This window comes from Neovison vison, chromosome 11, assembly GCF_020171115.1.
Source record: "Neovison vison isolate M4711 chromosome 11, ASM_NN_V1, whole genome shotgun sequence".
NCBI lineage: Eukaryota > Metazoa > Chordata > Mammalia > Carnivora > Mustelidae > Neogale > Neogale vison.
The window spans coordinates 46,259,888-46,280,787 of record NC_058101.1 but is presented as its reverse complement, the minus strand read 5'-3'; the positions used below and the strand labels follow the sequence as shown (position 1 = coordinate 46,280,787).

Here is a 20,900-nt window from a genome sequence, read left to right as displayed (position 1 = left end):
ATATTATATATTCTGATAAATTCTGATGTATAGTTATATATAAATTCTGATGTATAGTTATATATATATATATATATAAATTCTGATATATATAACTATACATCAGAATTTATATACACACATTCTTTCCTCATTTTAGTAAGACCATTCCAGTGTTCCATGGATGTTTTATTTGGCACTCAGAGGGCTTCAATGTTTTATTTGGCACTCAGAGGGCTTAACAAGGTCAGAGGGTAAAAATGTTAGGACAGACAGATTCTCCTTCCAGGATCATCATGTATACATATATATATTTTTGTTGTTGTTGTTGTTGTTATTTGATTGTTTTCATGTTGTTTTTTAGTGACTTCCCAAGGCTACTTCCTGTATACATATATATATTTTTGTTGTTGTTGTTGTTGTTATTTGATTGTTTTCATGTTGTTTTTTAGTGACTTCCCAAGGCTACTTCCTGCTGGAATACTCTATTGCTCTATGCATTCTGATGTGTTTCATTCAGCCAGGCCTCCATAATGGCTGTGGTATTGCTTATCATGCAGACTGTCAGTTGCATGTTGGCCAGGTGTCCCCTGGGCACCACTGTCGGGGGCTGATAATTAATGTCAACCTTAAAACCTGAGGGACACAAGTCCACAGATTGGATGGTGCACTTGGTCTTGACAGTGGCAATGGTGGCATTGGGCACCACTTCTCAGCAATAGAGCGTACAGCAGGCCATTTATTTGCCATGGTGAGGGTCACAGTTGACCATCTAGTTGGAGGTTCAAAGCAGGCATTGATGATCTCTGCCACCAACAGCTGCTCATGGTAGGCCTTCTTAGCTGAGACAATGCATTGAGTAGGTTACCAGGGAGAGGAGGATGTGGGGGTAGGACACCAGGTTGGTCTGGAACCCTGTGAGGTCCACATTGAGGGCCCCATTGAAGTGTAGGGAAGCAGTGATGGAGGATATGATCTGATCAATGAACCAGTTGAGGTTGGTGTAGGTAGGATGTCTGATGTCCAGGTTGCTGGCAGATGTCATAGATGGCCTCATTGTCTACCATGAAGGCACAGTACCAGTGTTCCAGGATGGTGTGGGTGGTCAGGATGGAGCTTTCATCATTAGAGATTTATATATTCTAAGGTATAGATCAGCAGTTCATTTCATTTTACTGATATGTAGGAGTCTTTTTTATTTTTTTAGGATTTTTATTTATTTATTTGACAGAGAGTCAGAAAGAGCACGAGCAGGTGAGAGAAGCAGAGAGAAGGAGAAGCAGGCTCTCTGCTCAGCAGGGAGCCCAAAGTGGGGCTGGATGCCAGGAGCATGGGACCATGACCTAGTCAAAGGCAGACACTTAACCGACTGAGCCACCCAGGCACCCCTGTGTAGGAGTCTTTAGTCTACTTCTTCCACAGCTTTCCTATTCAGGGTCCAAAGACAGTATAGACATTTTAGAAGTTATGAATATAGCTACTATAAACATTTGTGTATGTATTTTTGTTTGAACTTATGTTCTCATTTTTATTGGGTATCATTCATAGGCCCCAATAAAGAGTGAAATAATTAAAATAAATATATAGATGTTCAGGATATCCATCTAAGTGATGAATTGAATAAGCTTTGTGAGTTTTGTTAATTTGTACTGCTCAAGGAATTTACTGACTACCGCTATGCTGTCAAATTTATAGGCATAAGATTGCTCACAGTACTACCTTTTTATAGTTGATGTCTATAGGATCTGAGTTGATGCCTTCTATATTTCATTTTTTATACTTCCAAGTTACAGCTTTTCTTTTTTATTATATTGTATTCTAATTTATCTGATCAATCTGGCTAGAGGTATACCAATTTCATTGATCATTTCATAGTCAATTTTCAGTTTCACTGATTTTTTTCTGCAATATATTTCTATTCTTTTTTTTTAAAGATTTTATTTATTTATTTGACAGACAGAGATCACAAGTAGGCAGAAAGGCAGACAGAGAGAGAGAGGAGGAAGCAGGCTTTCTGTTGAGCAGACAGCCCGATGTGGGACTTGATCCCAGGACCCTGAGATCATGACCTGAGCCGAAGGCAGAGGCTTAACCCACTGAGTCCCCCAGGTGCCCTGTATTTCTATTCTTAATGTCACTGTTTTCATCAATTATCTTTATTGTACCTTTCTATTTAGTATGGGTTTAATATTTAACCAACACAGAAGATGAGAGAGCTTCCTTTTTCTAATTTATTAAGAGAGAAATTTAGAGGGTTAATAGAAGAATTTCCTTATTTTCTATTTAAGATGCTTATTGCTATAAAATTTCCTCTACCCACTGCTTTTTAAGTTATCAAACAACTTTTGCTGATCAAAAAATTTACTGATCCATGAGGACTGAGTCCATTCAGACAGCTGAACTGGTTCTATATTTTGTTGGAGTTATTTTTATCAGTTCCCAGCAACTTCAAATTCCTCTGTTTTTGTCCTTTTTAGGGTAGAGAGGGTTAGAGTTTTTCTTCTCCCAGTTTTCCTCATCCAGTCCTTTGCCTTAGGCTTTCCTGTGTGTCTATGTTGCAGAGGCTCTCTCTGACCTCTTGTGCTTTTTCAACAGTAACCCCTCTCACTTGTTATTCAGTACTTGCTAACCTGGAGGTTGGTAGTCAGAGAGCGTTCCTTGTTATCCTTCTTCAACCTCATTCTTAGGCAGGACCCTTGTCCCTATACCTGACAGCTGGTAATTTCTCTGCAACTCATCCCCCTTCACCAGCGTAGGGAAATCACTAATGACCTGGGACCTGATGATTTTCACTCCTCCTCTAGGGTTGATTGGTTCCTTCTTTTATATTTCTTTGCTATGATCTTGAATGCCAGAGTTTGCTACCTTTTTCTCAACAGCTGAAGGCTTTTGTTCCTTAGGGCTTATGTGAAACTTTATTCTTTTCTGTATTTGTGACCATTCCCCTCCTCTAGACCTATACCACCCAAGAAAGCTTTGTCCAGTCTCTTCTCCACACTATTCTTTCTTGTAAGCAACCAGTAGAAGTCTATCAAGAAGAACCTATGAGAGGATACAGTTCCCTCTTGAATCTATAGCACTCAGAATTTCTATACTACTTCACTAGCCTACATACAACCTTTAGTAATTTGTTAAAAATTTAGTTAATTTTTCTTATCTATTTGAATAGTGGTGCTGTCTTTCTCCTGAAGCCACAGGTGAGCCAGTGCTCATGTTTCATCTCTTCTGGGAGAATGAAATCATACCTTTGATTTCAAGAAAATTAGTATGAGATTATAGTGTTTCATATATAGTTCTGCTATATTATTTTGAATTTTGATATTTATAACATTTATGCCTTCACTTTGAACCTTTAGTTATAAAGTGAAAACAGATATTTAAATGATTTTACATAATTCCCTTATGTTTCCTAGAGCATAATATATTCAACCAAATTAATTTCTTCTTGAATTTTCAATGCATAATGAAACTATTGTTATGTTTTCAAAGCTTCTTCTGTTTTATTTTTTGGGTTTTTTTTTCAAGTTCTTTTATTTATTTTAGAAAGAGAGAGTGAGTGTGTGTGAGTGGGGGAGGGGCATAGGCAGAGGGAGAGAGAATTCTCAAGCAGAGGACCCCAAGTTCATGACCTGAGCCAAAACCAAGTCAACTGCTTAATGGACAGAGCAGCCCAAGTACCCCTCGTTTGTTTGTTTTTTTGTTTTGTTTTAATGATATAATATGTATGACAATTTTCCTATATAAATTCCACAAAGTATTTGATCTATTTAAAATTTTCAAATTTGGGGTATCTGGGTGGTTCAGTCAGTTAAGCGTCTGCCTTCAGTTTAGGGATCGAACCATACATTGGGTTCCCTGCTCAGTGGGGAGTCTGTTTTTCCATCTCCCTCTGCTGCTCCCCATGCTTGTGCTCTCTCTCTGTCAATTAAATAAATAAAATCTTTAAAAAAATAAAATTTTCAAATTTTAGGAACACCTGGATGGCTCAGTTAGTCAAGCATCTTCTTTCAGCTCAGGTCATGATCTCAGGGTCCTGGGAATGAGTCTCATATCAGGCTTCTTGCTCATTGGGGAGCCTTCTTCTTCCTCTCCCTCTACTTCTCCCCCTGGTTGTGCTCTCTCTCTCTCAAAAGAATACAATACAATCTTTAATAAAAATAAGACAAAATTTTCAAACTTCATCAAGGCCTGTACAGGAACCAGCGTGTCTGTAGTTTGGGTTTGCTAGCTGTCTTTTAAAGCAAAGTAGAAGGTTTGTACTCTGGGAAGACAAAATTTTCTTCTCTTCTGAAAATACCTCCAACATAGAGGGCTTTGGTATCTCCTGGAGTAGGGAAGCAGGGATTAAGGCCTCATGAATCTGAGTTTTCAGGTGAGGTAGAGAAAGACAAGAGTGCTTATAACAAAAAGCCCAGAGTTTAGTGTAGTTACCTCCAGAACTCATACTGTTAACCCAGCCTGGGCTTCATGACAGTCCTAGAAATGGATTCCTTAACAATAAAATAATAATAATAGTTAAAAAATAAAATAAAATTTTTAAACTTTACCTCTGTGACATTTTATATGGATATTATGTTTGCGAAACTTAATTTTTCTAAGTCAAACTTTTAAATCTAGATTTTTGGAATGAATGTTAAGTTGTTACTCAAATATCTAGGCAATACTAATTTTGTTTTGTTCTCTATATTGAGAATAATCTGTGTCATTTTATATTGATTACTTTTAGCTTGTCTAGCTCTTCTGGGGTAATTTCTATAAATCTTAATTGCTACAAATGGATATGGATCTATGTATGTTTACATTTCAGTATATTTTAGTTTATGCATTTTAGCTATTATAGTTTTCTGTTGTTTATTTTTACAGTAATATTTATTAAACACTGGTTAGAACTTATGTTTTTATTGCTGGATCTAAGAGCAACAAACATAAACAGGGCAAAAACATTTAATATGGACATATGGTAGGGACAAAATATATATTTTTTAGGAGAAAGATGTTAAGATATCATTCCAGGCTAAAGAAAGGATATGAATAAAGCCTAATAAAGTGCAAGAATCATCAAACCAATGATAAGGGAAAGGGGGGTAATTAAAGAAAACCAACACAGAAGAAATAATGAGGTTATATTGGGAAATAGGAGACAGAATATTAAACATTTCAGTGTGGCCTGTAAAGCTTGTGAATAATAATTGCAAAATGGGCCATGTTGAGAAGTAGTCTGGGTTGGTTTTTCAGCAACTCTTCCCTCCTTCATAGAAATCTGGGAAAAGGTTTTCAAGCAGTATTTTTAGAGTACAACATTTTCTTGGAAATAATTTCCTTCTACAAATATGATCACCAAGGTAAAGTGTTTGTTGTGCATCTTGTGTGGGAGCTACATACTTCTCCCTGAATCTTTATTTATTAGTAACACTATTGTGTCCTTATACAATAAATAAATAATTAATCTGCAGTCCTTAGACATATCTTTGAAGGGAGTGTACAGTTTGTATATAGAAGAAGTAAATATATTATTCACACAACCAAAACTTAACAAAGGTAAAAAGCAAGGATTTTTTTTTAATTTTACATAGACCAATATAATTAAGAGTGTGTTTTTGTGTGTGTCTATATTTTGGTTAAGAGAATTGCTGAGCAGTAATTTAGCAAGATAATGAAATATACTACCTTCCTCAACATTTTTGTGATGGTCACTGTTTGTTTACGTATCTAGAAACCATAAAAGGTATCTGTATTTTGATTATGTTATTGCTGCTAAAATCACCCCTGAGGGGCGCCTGGGTGGCTCAGTGGGTTAAGCCGCTGCCTTTGGCTCAGGTCATGGTCTCAGGGTCCTGGGATCGAGTCCCGCATCGGGCTCTCTGCTCAGCGGGGAGCCTGCTTCCCTCTCTCTCTCTGCCTGCCTCTCCATCTACTTGTGATTTCTCTCTGTCAAATAAATACATAAAAAAAAAAAAATCTTTAAAATCACCCCTGATAATGTTTGAGCACCAAAGGAACAGCTTTAACTGTATATCAATCCACACTAGGAGAAAAATATTTTCAAAAATGAACATCGCTCATTACTGATTTTTTTTTCATAATTATCCCTAATTTTTACTCCAGTTTCATCATGGTACGATTGTCAACAATTCTCAAGAAAGAACTGCACAACCTAGTATAAAAATAAGTAGAAGGGGAATAATCTGATATTCATTTGGTATATGGGAGGTTTTTAAAAAAATTTTTTTAATTTTTAATTTTATTTATTTATTTTTTGGTATGTGGGAATTTTATCTTCTTCACAAATTCAAGTCACCCATTCTTTCTTTCATTTAAAAATATCTATTAACTACTAGAAACTTTGTTAGGTATTGAGGAGATGGCAGTGAATGAAACCAACTAAATCCTTAGCTTCCTGAATGTCACATTTAGCTTTGAATAAGGCAGAATATAAAGAAAGTATACAATATATTCATTGATTATAAGTGCAATGGTGAATAAAATAGAGACTGAAAGGAAAGTAGGAAGTATGTGTATGATGAAGGACAATTTTATTCATCACTGAAGAATCAACTAAGAAAGAATTTAGCAGTATCCTGTTACAGGTATGGGGACAAACCTCTCACAAATATCAGAGTGTAAAGGCAGTGGAGAAAACAAAGAAGTGACTTTGGTTCAGAAGCATGCCTGATCTACTGATTAAAAAAAAAAAAAAGCTACTATCAGAATTTTGGAATTTACTCTGACTGGGATAGGAAGGTGTTAAGGGCATGCACAAAAGGATCAAGTGATATGGCTGTTTCAGTGGAGTCATCTGATAGTTTTACAGAGCACAGTCTGTTGGCAACTGAGACCATTAGCATTAGCTAGCTAATGAGTCATGATAATGGCCTGTTTCCGTGTGTTTGTGTTGGGGTAGCAGAAATGGTCAAATTCTAGTGTCTTATGAACATAGACGCAGCAGATTATCTGATTGGTAGAATGTGAGAAAAAGCAAAAATGATTTCAAGGTTTTTGTGTGTGTTTGTTTTTCTTCCTCCTGAGCAACTGAAAGGATATAATTCCCATGAACAAAATGGGAAAGGCTGTACAAGAGCAAGTTTAGAGGGAAAGATGAATAAATAGTTCTTAAGCATAGTTCATGAACACCAGGGGTCCCTGGGACAATTCCTGGTGGATTGAAGATAATTTTATTCCATAAAAATATGAAAACAGTATTTGCCTTTTTTTTTCTTTTAAATTATGTTGACACCTGCACTGATGGTGAAAAAGCAGTGGTGGTGTATTTTACTTGGTGTTACTTGACATAATCACATTTCATGACCATTCCCCATGCTATGGGCACCTGAAAATAAGAATGAGATTTTTAAATATATTCTCACTTCTCCTTAACTTTCTTAAAATAAAGAATTGAAGTGAAAGACATTCATGTTCTATAAAGTATTTGTTGACTTGAATAACAGTCAAGAAGCTGTGGAAAGCAAACTCCTCTCAAACTTAATTATAGATACCCTAGTAGTTCTTTGCAGTCAGCTCTTCATTTGCATGAATTATTTTTTCAAATTGAAATGTATTAAAAGAAGAAAAAATGTTAAACAAATCTACATGCATTAAGCAGAACTTCCCCCCCCCCCACAGGCTTTGAAAAATTCCCCACTCTGTATTGGGGTTTGAATAAATAATAGTATTCATTAATTCACAAAGATTTATATAGCTTTGTGATTATGAAGAGGGAAAACTATGAGAAAAGTCTAAGTTTGCAAAACAAAATCTTTAAAATAAGCAAAGATTTCACATCAGTCAAAAACATTAAAGTTGATGTTTTGGGGTGCCTGGGTGGCTCAGTGGGTTAAAGCCTCTGCCTTTGGCTTGGGTCATGATTCCAGTGTCCTGGGATAGAGCCCCACATCAGGCTCTCTGCTCAATGGGGAGCCTGCTTCCCTTCCTCTCTCTCTGCCTGCCTCTCTGCCTACTTGTGATCTCTCTCTGTCAAATAAATAAATAAATAAATAAAATCTTTAAAAAAAAAAAAAAAGCTTGATGTTTTTGGTTGATTTTGAAACCCCATCTTGCTAAGCCTTGGGCATAAAACAAGAAAACGATGAGGATGACTGAATAAAATAGACATTCACCAATAGCTGGCAGGTTTTGAAAAGGTTAAGATATGAATGCTTTTTTTTTATACATATGTATAAATATGTATTAATGCTTGTCTATAGTATTTAAAATTATTTAGAGATACCATTCTTCAGGAAAACAGAAGTATAAAAAATATTCACAGATTGAAAATGCAATAAAATAAAACTAAATGCAATATTAGGACAAAATATCTACACTTTTGATGGCCTTTAAACATCTAGAAATGTTAAAAAAATACATTTCTTGACATTGAATATTTAGGTAGAATTTGAAATTTAACTTTTGCTTTTACATTAGATGTGGAAAAGCACTTCCTTTCTCTTAATCAAATGCAGTTTTATGCCTACCAAGCTATGTTCAGAAAAGGCAGAGCTGTCAACAGAAAGCCAATTAAAGAGGGAAACTAAAATTCTACTTGTAAAGAGAACTTGATAGGACAAATGCAGGATCTTACAGCTAGGATTTTAGAGTCAGACCTTGAGTAAAAAAGGCCACTAGAGCCCTTATCAACGCAATATCACTTTGATAGATGTCAATTAGGACTGTCATTCTGGAGGGTTCTTTATATATGTATGCCATTTATTAAACTAAAAAAAATATCAACCAAATTTACTGTGGTAATCGTTTTTGCCATATATACAAATATCAAAACGTTATGTTGAACAACTGAAAAGTATAATTTATTTGTCAATTATATCTCAATAAAAACGAAGAAAGACATAAAGACAATTTAACAGGACAGCTATAGAAAAGCACAATTTCAGTTGCTGTCCTTCCAAAAGCAGATGTTTTTTGGACCAAATCAAGAATGCTGTGAAAGGTGTGAGAGTCTTTTGTGAGAGTCTTATGTGAGAGTCTCAGCATGCATTGGACTTGCCCCTCTTGACCCTATAGCTCCTCACTTGTGTTCAAAGTTACTACTTCTTCTTCTTCTTTTTTTTTTTTCCCCAAATATTTTATTATTCAACAGAGACAGAGAGAGACAGGGAGAGAGGGAAAACAAGCAAGGAGAGTGGGAGAAGGAGAAGCAGGCTTCCCATTGAGTAGGCAGCCTGATGCAGGGCTCAATTCCAGGACCCCAGGATCATGACTGGAGCCAAATGCAGACACCCAACTAACTGAGCCACCCAGACACCCTCAATGTTACTACTTCTTAGTTCTACCCACTTTACTCTTATTTTCCTTCTTAAACATACCACTATTTCATTGTTATTTATTTTTGGTATAGACATGCAGTGACAGTTTTATTATTTCATAATTATTTTATTTCATTTTTAAAAAAATATTTTATTTATTTATTTGACAGAGAGAGAGAGAGATCACAAGTAGGCAGAAAGGCAGGCAGAGAGAGAGGGGGAAGCAGGCTCTGCACGGAGCAGAGAGCCCCATGCAGGGCTTGATCCCAGCACCCTGGGACCACGACCCGAGCCGAAAGCAGAGGTACAACCTACTGAGCCATCCAGGCGCCTCTTATTTCATAATTATTTTAACAACTGGCACAGTTTCTCTCAGTTCGGGAATTTACTTTATTTGGGGGGGAAAAGTACCTTGATAGGTTATTAACTTGAGAAATAAGGCCTCAAGGGCTATGTTGGCTGGGGGCCAGTTAAAAAAGATATGTTTGTGGCTGTTCTGTATACAACAAGAAAGAGGTGTGTTTTACCCAAAGAATGAAGGTTTTCTGGGTAGAAGAGGGGACTGGCAAGATTGAGGGAAACTGAAACAAGGATATTAGGAACAGTGAATTATTACTCTCCTTACCACTCAATGTACTGAGTGAAAGCCAACAGACATTTTAAAGAACTGCGATGATTGCAGTTCACATTTCAAAATATTTGCAGATATCAAGTAAACCATATCTCTATGCTACTTCAGGTCTTTAAATCCTGCCATATGTTCGTATGTTATGTAGGCATTAATGTTTTGTGGAATATGAAGTAGGTGCTGAATTTCACACCTGGGCATATTCTATGTAGCAGGCAGAACATACTCCTATCCAGAAGCCAGAGTAAACTATGAGAATATAAGTGCACTGGGAAATTGCAGAAATGTTATGAGAATGCTAAATTTTCATAGTCCATGGAATTCTATGAGATTTTTTTAACTCTGAGAATTATACCTAAAAATTATTTAAAAAAATCCATTATTTTTCTTCTCTGCATGTAGCTTAAAACTCAGAAAATAGTGCAAAAGAGAAAAAAAGGAACCAAATGGCTCAAAATTCTCATTTATTTTTTATTATTTTTTAAAAAATATTGTATTTATTTATTTGACAGAGAGAGAGATCACAAGTAGGCAGAGAGGCAGGCAGAGGGAGAGGAGAAAGCAGTTTCCCCGCGGAGCAGAGAGCCTGATGCGGGGCTCCATCCCAGGATCCTGGGATCATGACCTGAGCCGAAGGCAGAGGCTTTAACCACTGAGCCACCCAGGCACCCCTCAATATTCTCATTTAGTCTGTAGTTAATTTATCTCATTTACGTGTCCAGATATTGAACTTCAAAAATCAAAATACATGTATTTAAAAAAATAGCCTAACAACTTCACATGAATGCTCTCTATTTTGAAAATCCTAATTTACTCTTCAGCACCAAAATAAGTTAGTGTCTCTCAAGACATTCATTCAATGATCAGTGGGTGAGTTATTCTTCGACAAATGCAAATTATCCATTTATTCATTCAACAAAATATTTACTGACTGCCTACTACATGCCAAACACTGTTGTAAGAGTTAAGTTCACAAAAATGAAGAAAACATATTCTTCATCCAGTAACTAGTAGAATGACAAGTAAACAAGTTTGTCTATTTTTAAGCAAATTAAAGCTAGTTTCATAGCCATAAATGTAGGAGAATCTGATTTGTTAAAAATTGTAAAAATATGTAGATATGAATCCTTGTATTGAACAGAAAACCCTGAATGTGGTGGGAATAGGAGCAAGAAGGGAAGGTAGGAAAACTATTACTTTTCACTTTTTATACTTATATCTTTATATCTTTCTGTATTGTTTAGATGTATTGTTGATGTATGTGAATATGCACATATGCATCTACCTATTATATGTAACATAATACAAATATATTAAATACAATATAAAATGTAAACAATAATATATATTACTATATTATATATATATGAAGAGAGAGGAGGGACAACCATGAGCAAATATCAAGCAAGCACTTTTTACAAATTAATTAAATTTGTATTTACTGATGATTCCTTATTCTTCCCTGATAATTCTTTTTCTGTTCCAGAATACCATCTAGGATACTATATTGCATTTAGGCATTGTGCCTTCTTAGACTCTTGGCTGTGACATTTTCTTAGACTTTACTTTGTTTTTGTGACTTTGACAGTTTCAAGGATGACTGGTCAGATATTTTGTAATGTCCCTCAATTGGCATTTGTCTGATATTTTTCACATGATTAAACTCAGGTTATGGATTTTGGGGAGAAAGCCACAGACATAAAGTGCCATTCTCACCACATGTCAAAGGTACACACTATCGCTGCTGATGTTAAATATCTTGCTAAGATGTTTTTGTCAGGTTTCTCTATGATAAAGTTACTCCTTTTTGCCCCTTTCCACAGTGGGTTCTCTGAAAAGAAGCTGCCATATACTGCCCACACTTAAAATTCTGGATTATTCCTGGAGGTCAACCTCAGGAACATGTGTGTGTGTAGAGGGTGAAGGGAATGGGGAAGTAAGTGTGTGTGGCAAGAGGACTAAGACTCCCAAAATTTTCTTATTGTTAATATAAGTCACATTAAGCCTCCAGCAATTTATCACAATTGCCATTCCAGTGTTTCTACTGTTTATGGTTTTTGTTCCACATAAGCAGGTTTTAGCTACTACTCTCTGGGTCCTCTAGCTTTCTAGATTTCAGGTTGGAGTTTTCCCTGCAATGCCAGTTTGTTGATAGGTCTGAGAAGATCCTCAAGTGTTGGTTTGTCCCACTTTCTCTTATTGTAAAGATAGTGAACTGATTTGCTAGTGTTGCCATGACAAAGTATTGCAGAGTTGAGTGGCTTAAGTAACTGAAATTTATTTTTTCCTAGTTCTGAAGACTACAAGTCTGATATCAAGGTGTCAGAAGGGTTGGTTTCTTCTGAGATCTCCCTCCTTGGGTTCTAGATGGTCATCTTCTGCCCTTTCCCAGAGTCTTCGCATAGTCTTACCTCTGCACATATCTGTTATTTTCTCTTCAGATGAGGATGTCAACCAGTCATATTGGAATAGGGCCCACTGTAATGATTTCATTTTAACTTACTTTATCTCCAAATGTAATCACATTTTGAGGTACTGGGATTTAGAATTTTCAATATATGAATTTTGAGGAGTCATGATTCAGCTCATAACAGGTAGAAATAACAATTTTCAAGCTCTTTTACATATTGGAGTTGAAACAGAGAAGTGCTAGTAAGCAAACTTTAATGTCAATGTTCTGTGCGTCGTGCTCAGGTGTGTTAAATATTATTAGCAGGAGGTCCACAGTGAATTACCATTAAATAGTCTATATTAGCTCAGGTTCTACAGAGAAAGAGAATCAATAGGAGATATATATCTGTACTATTCCTACATCTATCTACTAGATAGATCTCTTTCTGAAGAGATTTATTATAAAGTATTGGCTCACTTGATTATGAAGGTTGAGAAGTCCCACCATCTGCCCATCATAGGCTGGAGAAGCTCAAGAAAATATATAGCATCGTTTGAAGGCCTGAGAGCCAGAGAAACAATGGTCCTAATTCCGGTCCATGTTTGAGATCCATAAGTACTGAGGGCAGGAGAAAATTGATGTTCCAGAATCAGAACTAAATAATTCATTATGATTATGCCAAAGTGAAAGAGGATAATCTCTCAGACTAGATAGGAATATGACTGTACTGTCAGGAGCTCACTTGAGAAGGGAGGGACAGTGAGGTGCCAGGTATCAGAATGGCCAATTGAAGCAACATGCCACAACATATTAAGTTTTAGTCACTCGTTTTGGTAGTATGAGCTAGAGTCATAAAAAAAAGAAAAAAGGAAAGAAAAGTCAAATCCATTTTCTCCCATTGAATGATACACTGATTAGAGAGCAAATGGATCACCATACACATGGGGATTGTTTTGCTTTTGAGGGAGCTATGAACAAAAGGCTACAGCAGTTTTATAGACTATGGGGAACTGGAAGAGGGAAGAGGTAGGAGTGGAAAAGACTGGATACTGAGTTGTATTGGGGTTAAATTTAAGGTTTCTCCCTTATCCACCTTACGGGGATCTCAGGAAGGTTCCAGAACATCTATCCTCATGACTTCATAAAAGAGACCTAAGGATGAAATTACCTGGACTAAAATCACAAATGTGGAAGAGAGTGTGGCAGTCTACAAGGGCCTATTTCTTTGACTACAACTATCTTCAGAGATGGTAGTACATTGGCTGTGCACCAAATGCAGTATGACAAAGATAACCACCCTCTCATACCCCAGCCTCCCAGTTAAAGCCTTTTGTAACTGCCTATGATCAAGCCAAAAAAGTCACACAAGGGTTAACTAGGAGTCAGACTTCTTCTGTACCAAATTATCTCCAAAGGAATTGAAACTTCAGAATAGAAGCAATTATAATCTTCAATATTATGAAGGTTAAAAATAAGAAATAACATATCTAAAAATAGTTTTTATATTTCTTGAAAGTTTTGATTATAACGCATAGGAGACCCTCATTAATGCATACAATATGCTTTCAAATACAGCATATTTACTAAGATCTTCAAAATAGTTAACTTTAAAATCAATGAATGCACAACTGATTTTCATTTGGAATTGGGAAAGTAAATTTGGGAATAAAATTTGGCAAATTTGGGAATCGTTGAGGAAATCAAGTGAACTCAATAGGTAGCTTTTTATTGCGTTAAAATGAATAAACAAGTGAATGATCTATATTTCAAAAACCAGTAGTTCTCAAACTTTACCTTAAAAAAGTTTGCTAAAGTGCTTATTATGGTAACAGTTGAAAACTTTCTGATCAGTATATTACAGATAAAGCCTAAGATTCTGCATTTTTAACAAACTGGTTGATATAATTCTTATTTACATAGACTTTAGACTTTGGGAAGCATTGTTATCTGATTGATTTGAATGGCAAAATTATATTCTCAATTAAAGAGAAATAGTTTGAGATGGTAGAAAAATTAGTGTAGTAGCTTTTTGTAGTGTCTGATCTGAGATCTGCCAAGGAGTCTTGCTAAAAAAGATTACCTAGGTAATTTCCTGAGCTCTTAGTTTCTTCATTGTTAGAATGTGATTATAAAATTTCAATGTATCCATTGAGCTCTAAAGTTCTATGAGGATAACAAAATAATATTTGAAAAGTCATTTTACTACTTTTAGAGTCACTCAGAGTATCATAAATATGTGATTTTTTTTTTGCAAAGTTTGAACTGGCACAGTTTTATTTAGACTATTTCTTGGATTTGAGAGGCATTCACAATCTTATGTACACAGTACACAAAGGATGCATTCCAGGAAATGGAAGTGCTCACCACAATAAGGACTCCTTCTGTTTGTGTTGGGGTGGTCTTTGTGCTTATTTTTATAATTAAAAAGAATGACAGATTTTTCATGAAAGAGCTAGACAATGAAAGATTTATTAATTAATTATAACAATTGATAATAATGACTATCTCAGGTTTCAATTTTATTTTCACTTCTTTCTAACAAGTGAGTTATAAAAAATTATTTTCTTACGTATAGTGAGTCCTAATTCCAAAATGAGAAAAACAAGCACTTGGTACAATAACACTTTTATTTTAATTTTATCCAACTGATTTTATTCTTTTCTGAAACAACAACATAGAGGTATGATTAAGTGTAAAATGTTTGATGTCAAACTGCCCTATTAAGGCCCAAATTCTATAACTGTCATGGTGAAAAATACTGGGCAAGTGCTTAATCATCTAAACTTAGTTTTTCAGAATCTATAAAATGAGGATGTTAATAATGGTGGCTGTAATTTGGGTTTCTGCAATTTGATCAGAGGGTTTCCCATTTAGAGCTTACCTTTGGCTTATGCATCAACAAGCAAGGATAAAGAGGATAGAGAGCATTATTCTCAAGTACACTAATTTTCTACAACAGAGCACTCAAACTCAGATAAGTTGCCAGTCTTATTCAAAGTCATGCAAGCGTATTAGGACACAGGAAACCAAATTTGTTCCATTTCTAAATATTACCACTGTAGACTAAGTTGTATCATTTTTAACAAAAGTCGAGTACTGAAAGGAACCTAACATTCTTATGAGAACTGGCCATGGTACTAAGGGTCAGGTTAATTTCTCAAATTTCATTATTACCTTCTGGCTGTGGAAAAATCTGCTTGAGATAGCCCAAACAATTGGAACCCACAATTTTCTTTGTGCACAGAAATCACAATGTAACAAAAGCAAGCATACATATATAATAAATCTGTGGTCATAATGGCACACGACTATAATGAAATGTCTTACAGAATCTCAATAAACAAAAGTAAGGATTTGTAAGGATTTGTCAAAACAAGTTTCTGCATTAGTAACCTGCAGTCCCCCAATATGACCTTCCCTGATCATAATATTGTGAATATGTCACTTTAAATAGCAGTTGTAATTAAGGTTATTAGATAGTTGACTGAGAGAGAGAAAACATTAGGGTACAACTAATCATGTGAGCTGTTTAGAAGAGGTTTTTTTGGCTGATGGTCAAAAGGAAACTCACAGAGATTCAAAGCAGGAGACAGACATCAATCATCATTGCTGATTTGAAGATGGAGGAGGCAGCCACATATGTAAGAATGTTAATGATCTCTAAAAGCTGAAAATAGACCCCAGATGACAATCATCAAGGAAACAGAGACCTTAGAACTACAGCTTTAAGAACTGGATTCTGGGAAAACTTGGGATAAGATTGGAAGGAAATTCTTCTCCCAGGTCCTCCAGATGAGAGCCTACTCACCAGATAACTTAGTTTCACTTTCTGAGACTCAAAAGCAAAGAACCCAATCAAGACTGCCCAACATTCTTATGCAGATCTGTGAGCTAATAAATGGGTGTGTTTCAAGCTGTTAATATATGATCCTTTGTTACCTAGTAATAGAAAACTAATACAAAACCCTTGGCATTCAAACATGTGGAGGAGATCATCAACAGGACGTGATTATCAGTTGATCCACAAGCTGGACCTAGGCAATCAAAACTTCCTCAGCCTCGTCCCTGTCCTTGGAATGTATCTCCTGTCTACCATTCCTACAGCTGGAGCCATTTCAAAGACACAACCCTGAGAGAATAATGTGTTGTTGAGAGCATCTGTACTCTGCACATAACTAAACCCTGTTAAGGCCTCTGTATAAACTTTCAAGATTCTGGAATGTGAATGTGGAGATATACTCACCATGTGGGTCACCCAAGATAGGACTCATATATAAGTTCCCTTGTTTATTAAAATGGCTAATTGCTTATCTGTCATCTCTTTCTTCCATTTCTCCCTACCCTCCATCTATGAGGGCTAGTTTCAAATTTCACCTGGGCAACTCCCCAGGTTGTGAACCAAAGAGATATTCTATATGTTTTTGCTGTTCCACTTAATGCAGAAGTGGAGCTATGAACATCAGATGGCACCTGTATTACTGGTATAATGTGTCTGTCCTACTTCATTGATGCCCATACATATTGGCTTGAGACTTCTATTATACAAAGTTTTAACAACATTCTTGGGCACCTGGCATCTTGGCAAGAAAATTTGAGGATTCCTTCTTTATGTGGTAGGCATATATATGCATTTGCTCAAAAATTCTTTGGGTCAAATAAACAACTTATTTATTTATTTTTTAATTTCAGTGAACTTGAAGAAGTTGGTTAACCTCTCATATATTTTGAACTTTTATAAAATGTAACTAATAATATGTGTCATAATATTTTTGAGAATATGTTGAAATATGACATTGTAAGGCAAATATAGCAAAATCTTAAAGGTAGAAACTAGAAGATGGATATTTGGCTATTTGCTGTGCAATTAGTTCATCTTTTCTGTATGTTAAAAAATGTTCATCATTGAGTTGTTTAAAATAAGGCTATTGCAAAGTGTTAAGCAAGAGGTGATAATTGATGAGTCTGGATGACACTGGAAGAACTAAAACTAAAAACCTTTATATTGAAATGTACAAAACATTGATGGAAGAAATTGAGGAAGATACAAATAAATGGAAAAATATGCTCATGTGCTCATGGATTAGAAGAGTAGATATTATTAAAATGCCTGTGCTCCCAAAGCAATCTACAGATTCAGCGCAATCCCTATAAAAGTTCCAATGCAGGAGCATGTGGGTGGCTCAGTTAAGTTTCTGGATTCTGGATTTCAGCGCAGGTTTTGAGCTCAAGGTTGTGAGTTCAAGCCCCGCATTGAGTTTCATGCTGGGTGTGGAGCCTACTTAAAAAAAAAAAAAAAAAAAAAAAAAAAATCCAAAAGCATTTTTCCAAGAAATAGAAAAAAATAATCTTAATATTTGTATGGAACAAACAACAAATAAATAACCAACAAACCAACCAAAGGAATCTTGAGAAAGAACAAATTTGGAGCATCATGTTTCCTGATTTCAAACTATGTTACAAAGCTATAATAATTAAAACAGTATAGTATTGGTATAAAAACAGACTCTTTGATCAGTGGCATAAAATTGAGAGGCCAGAAGTAAATCCATGCATATATGGTCAGCTAATTCACAGCAAAGAACTCGAGAACATACAATGGAGAAAGCATAGTCTCTTCAATAAACGGTATTGGAAAAACTGGTCAGCCACATGCAAAAGAATGAAGCTTGATCACTATCTTATGCCATGTATAAAAATGAACTAAAAATATATTAAAGACCAGAAACCTGAAACCATACAGCTCATAGAAGAAAACTTGGACAGTAAGCTCCTTGACATAGATCTTTTGATTTTTTTAATCTGACCCCAAAATCAAAAGCAACGAAAGAAAAATAAATGGGATTACATCACATTAAAAAGTTTTTGCACAGCAAAGGAAATCACCAAAATAAAAAGACAACCTATTGAATGGGAGAAAATATTTGGAAACCATATATCTAATAAAGGCCCAATATTATAAATATATAAAGGACTCGTACAACTCAATAAGAACAACAACAAAAATCTCATTAAAAATATGCAAATCTGGGATATTTTTCTGAAGACATACAGATGGCCAATAGATGCATAAAATAATGCTGTCTCATTAATCACAAGGGAAATGCAAATCAAAATCACAATGAGATATCACTACACACCTTAAAATGGCTGTTATCAAAAGAGCAAGAAATATCAAGCATTGGAAAGGATATGGAAAAAAGGGAACCTCTTGACAACTGTTGGTGAAAATGTGAACTTTTGCAGCCACTATGAAAAACACTATGGAGTTTCCTCAAAAATTAAAAACAGAACTACTATATACTCCAACAATTTCATTTCTGGTTATTTATACAAAGAAAACAACACACTAATTCAAAAAAAGTATATATAGTTCATTACAACATTATTTATAATAACTAAGATATATAAACAACCTAAATGTCCATTGATGGATGAATAGATAAAGAAAATGTGGGCTATACATACAATAGAATATTATTGAGACATAAAAATGAATAAAATCTTGCCATGGTGAGAATATGGATGGATATGGATGTCAAGTGAAATGTCAGATAGAGAAAGACAAATGCTGAAATACCATATGGTCTCTCTTAATATGTGGAATCTAAAGAAATAAACAAAAAAAGCTGAATGTAGGTGAAAGATGATAAATGCTTTGGCCCTGGTGGTACAGATAGAAATGGAGATTGTGGGCTGAACCAAAAGATACTGAGAAAATGAACTTGCCTGGATTTAGCTATAATTTGTGTACTGGAGTCAGGAAGTTGGGAAGGATTGTTCATAGGTTCTGGTCTTGTGCAATTGGTGTCTTAAAAGTACTATTTATATGTCTTTTCCATGGAAGGATGACTTGGTTGGCATATGTGATGGTTTTGGTTGCAGAAATGTTAAATCTTTTTTGATGGGATCCTTGTTTGGTTTTAGGATCAAGGTGATGCTGGCCTCATAAAATAAGTTTGGAAGTTTTCCTTCCATTTCTATTTTTTGGAACTGAGGAAGACACAAAGAAATGGAAAAATGTTCCACGCTCCTGGATTGGAAGAATAAATATTATGAAAATGTCTATGCTACCTAAAGCAATCTACACATTTAATGCAATTCCTATCAAAGTACCATCCATCTTTTTCAAAGAAATGGAACAAATAATTCTAAAATTTATATGGAACCAGAAAAGACCTCGAATAGCCAAAGGAATATTGAAAAAGAAAGCCAAAGTTGGTGGCATCACAATTCCGGACTTCAAGTTCTATTACAAAGCTGTCATCATCAAGACAGCATGGTACTTGCACAAAAACAGACACATAGATCAATGGAACAGAATAGAGAGCCCAGAAATAGACCCTCAACTCTATGGTCAACTAATCTTCGACAAAGCAGGAAAGAATGTCCAATGGAAAAAAGACAGCCTCTTCAATAAATGGTGTTGGGAAAATTGGACAGCCACGTGCAGAAAAATGAAATTGGATCATTTCCTTACACCACACACAAAAACAGACTCAAAATGGATGAAGGACCTCAATGTGAGAAAGGAATCCATCAAAATCCTTGAGGAGAACACAGGCAGCAACCTCTTCGACCTCAGCTGCAGCAACGTCTTCCTAGGAACATCGCCAAAGGCAAGGGAAGCAAGGGAAAAAATGAACTATTGGGATTTCATCAAGATCAAAAGCTTTTGCACTGCAAAGGAAACAGTTAACAAAATCAAAAGACAACTGACAGAATGGGAGAAGATATTTGCAAACGACATATCAGATAAAGGACTAGTGTCCAAAATCTATAAAGAACTTAGCAAACTTAACACCCAAAGAACAAATAATCCAATCAAGAAATGGGCAGAGGAAATGAACAGACGTTTCTGCAAAGAAGACATCCAGATGGCCAACAGACACATGAAAAAGTGCTCCATATCACTCGGCATCAGGGAAATACAAATCAAAACCACAATGAGATATCACCTCACACCAGTTAGAATGGCTAAAATCAACAAGTCAGGAAATGACAGATGCTGGCAAGGATGTGGAGAAAGGAGAACCCTCCTACACTGTTGGTGGGAATGCAAGCTGGTGCAACCACTCTGGAAAACAGCATGGAGGTTCCTCAAAATGTTGAAAATAGAACTGCCCTATGACCAGCAATTGCGCTACTGGGTATTTACCCTAAAGATACAAACGTAGTGATCCGAAGGGGCACGTGCACCCGAATGTTTATAGCAGCAATGTCCACAATAGCCAAACTATGGAAAGAACCTAGATGTCCATCAACAGATGAATGGATCAAGAAGATGTGGTATATATACACAATGGAATACTATGCAGCCATCAAAAGAAATGAAATCTTGCCATTTGCGATGGCGTGGATGGAATTAGAGGGTATCATGCTTAGCGAAATAAGTCAATCGGAGAAAGACAGCTATCATATGATCTCCCTGATATGAGGAAGTGGAGATGCAACATGGGGGCTTAAGTGGGTAGGAGAAGAATAAATGAAACAAGATGGGATTGGGAGGGAGACAAATCATAAGTGACTCTTAATCTCACAAAACAAACTGAGGGTTGCTGTGGGGAGGGGGGTTGAGAGAAGGGGGGTGGGGTTATGGACATTGGGGAGGGTATGTGCTTTGGTGAGTGCTGTGAAGTGTGTAAAC

General features: G+C 35.8%; 1 pseudogene; it reads right to left on the bottom strand.

The window, feature by feature from the left end:
* Positions 1 to 472: 472 nt before the first annotated feature.
* LOC122890218 overlaps positions 473 to 20,900 on the bottom strand; it is a 134,107-nt pseudogene continuing 113,679 nt past the window's right edge.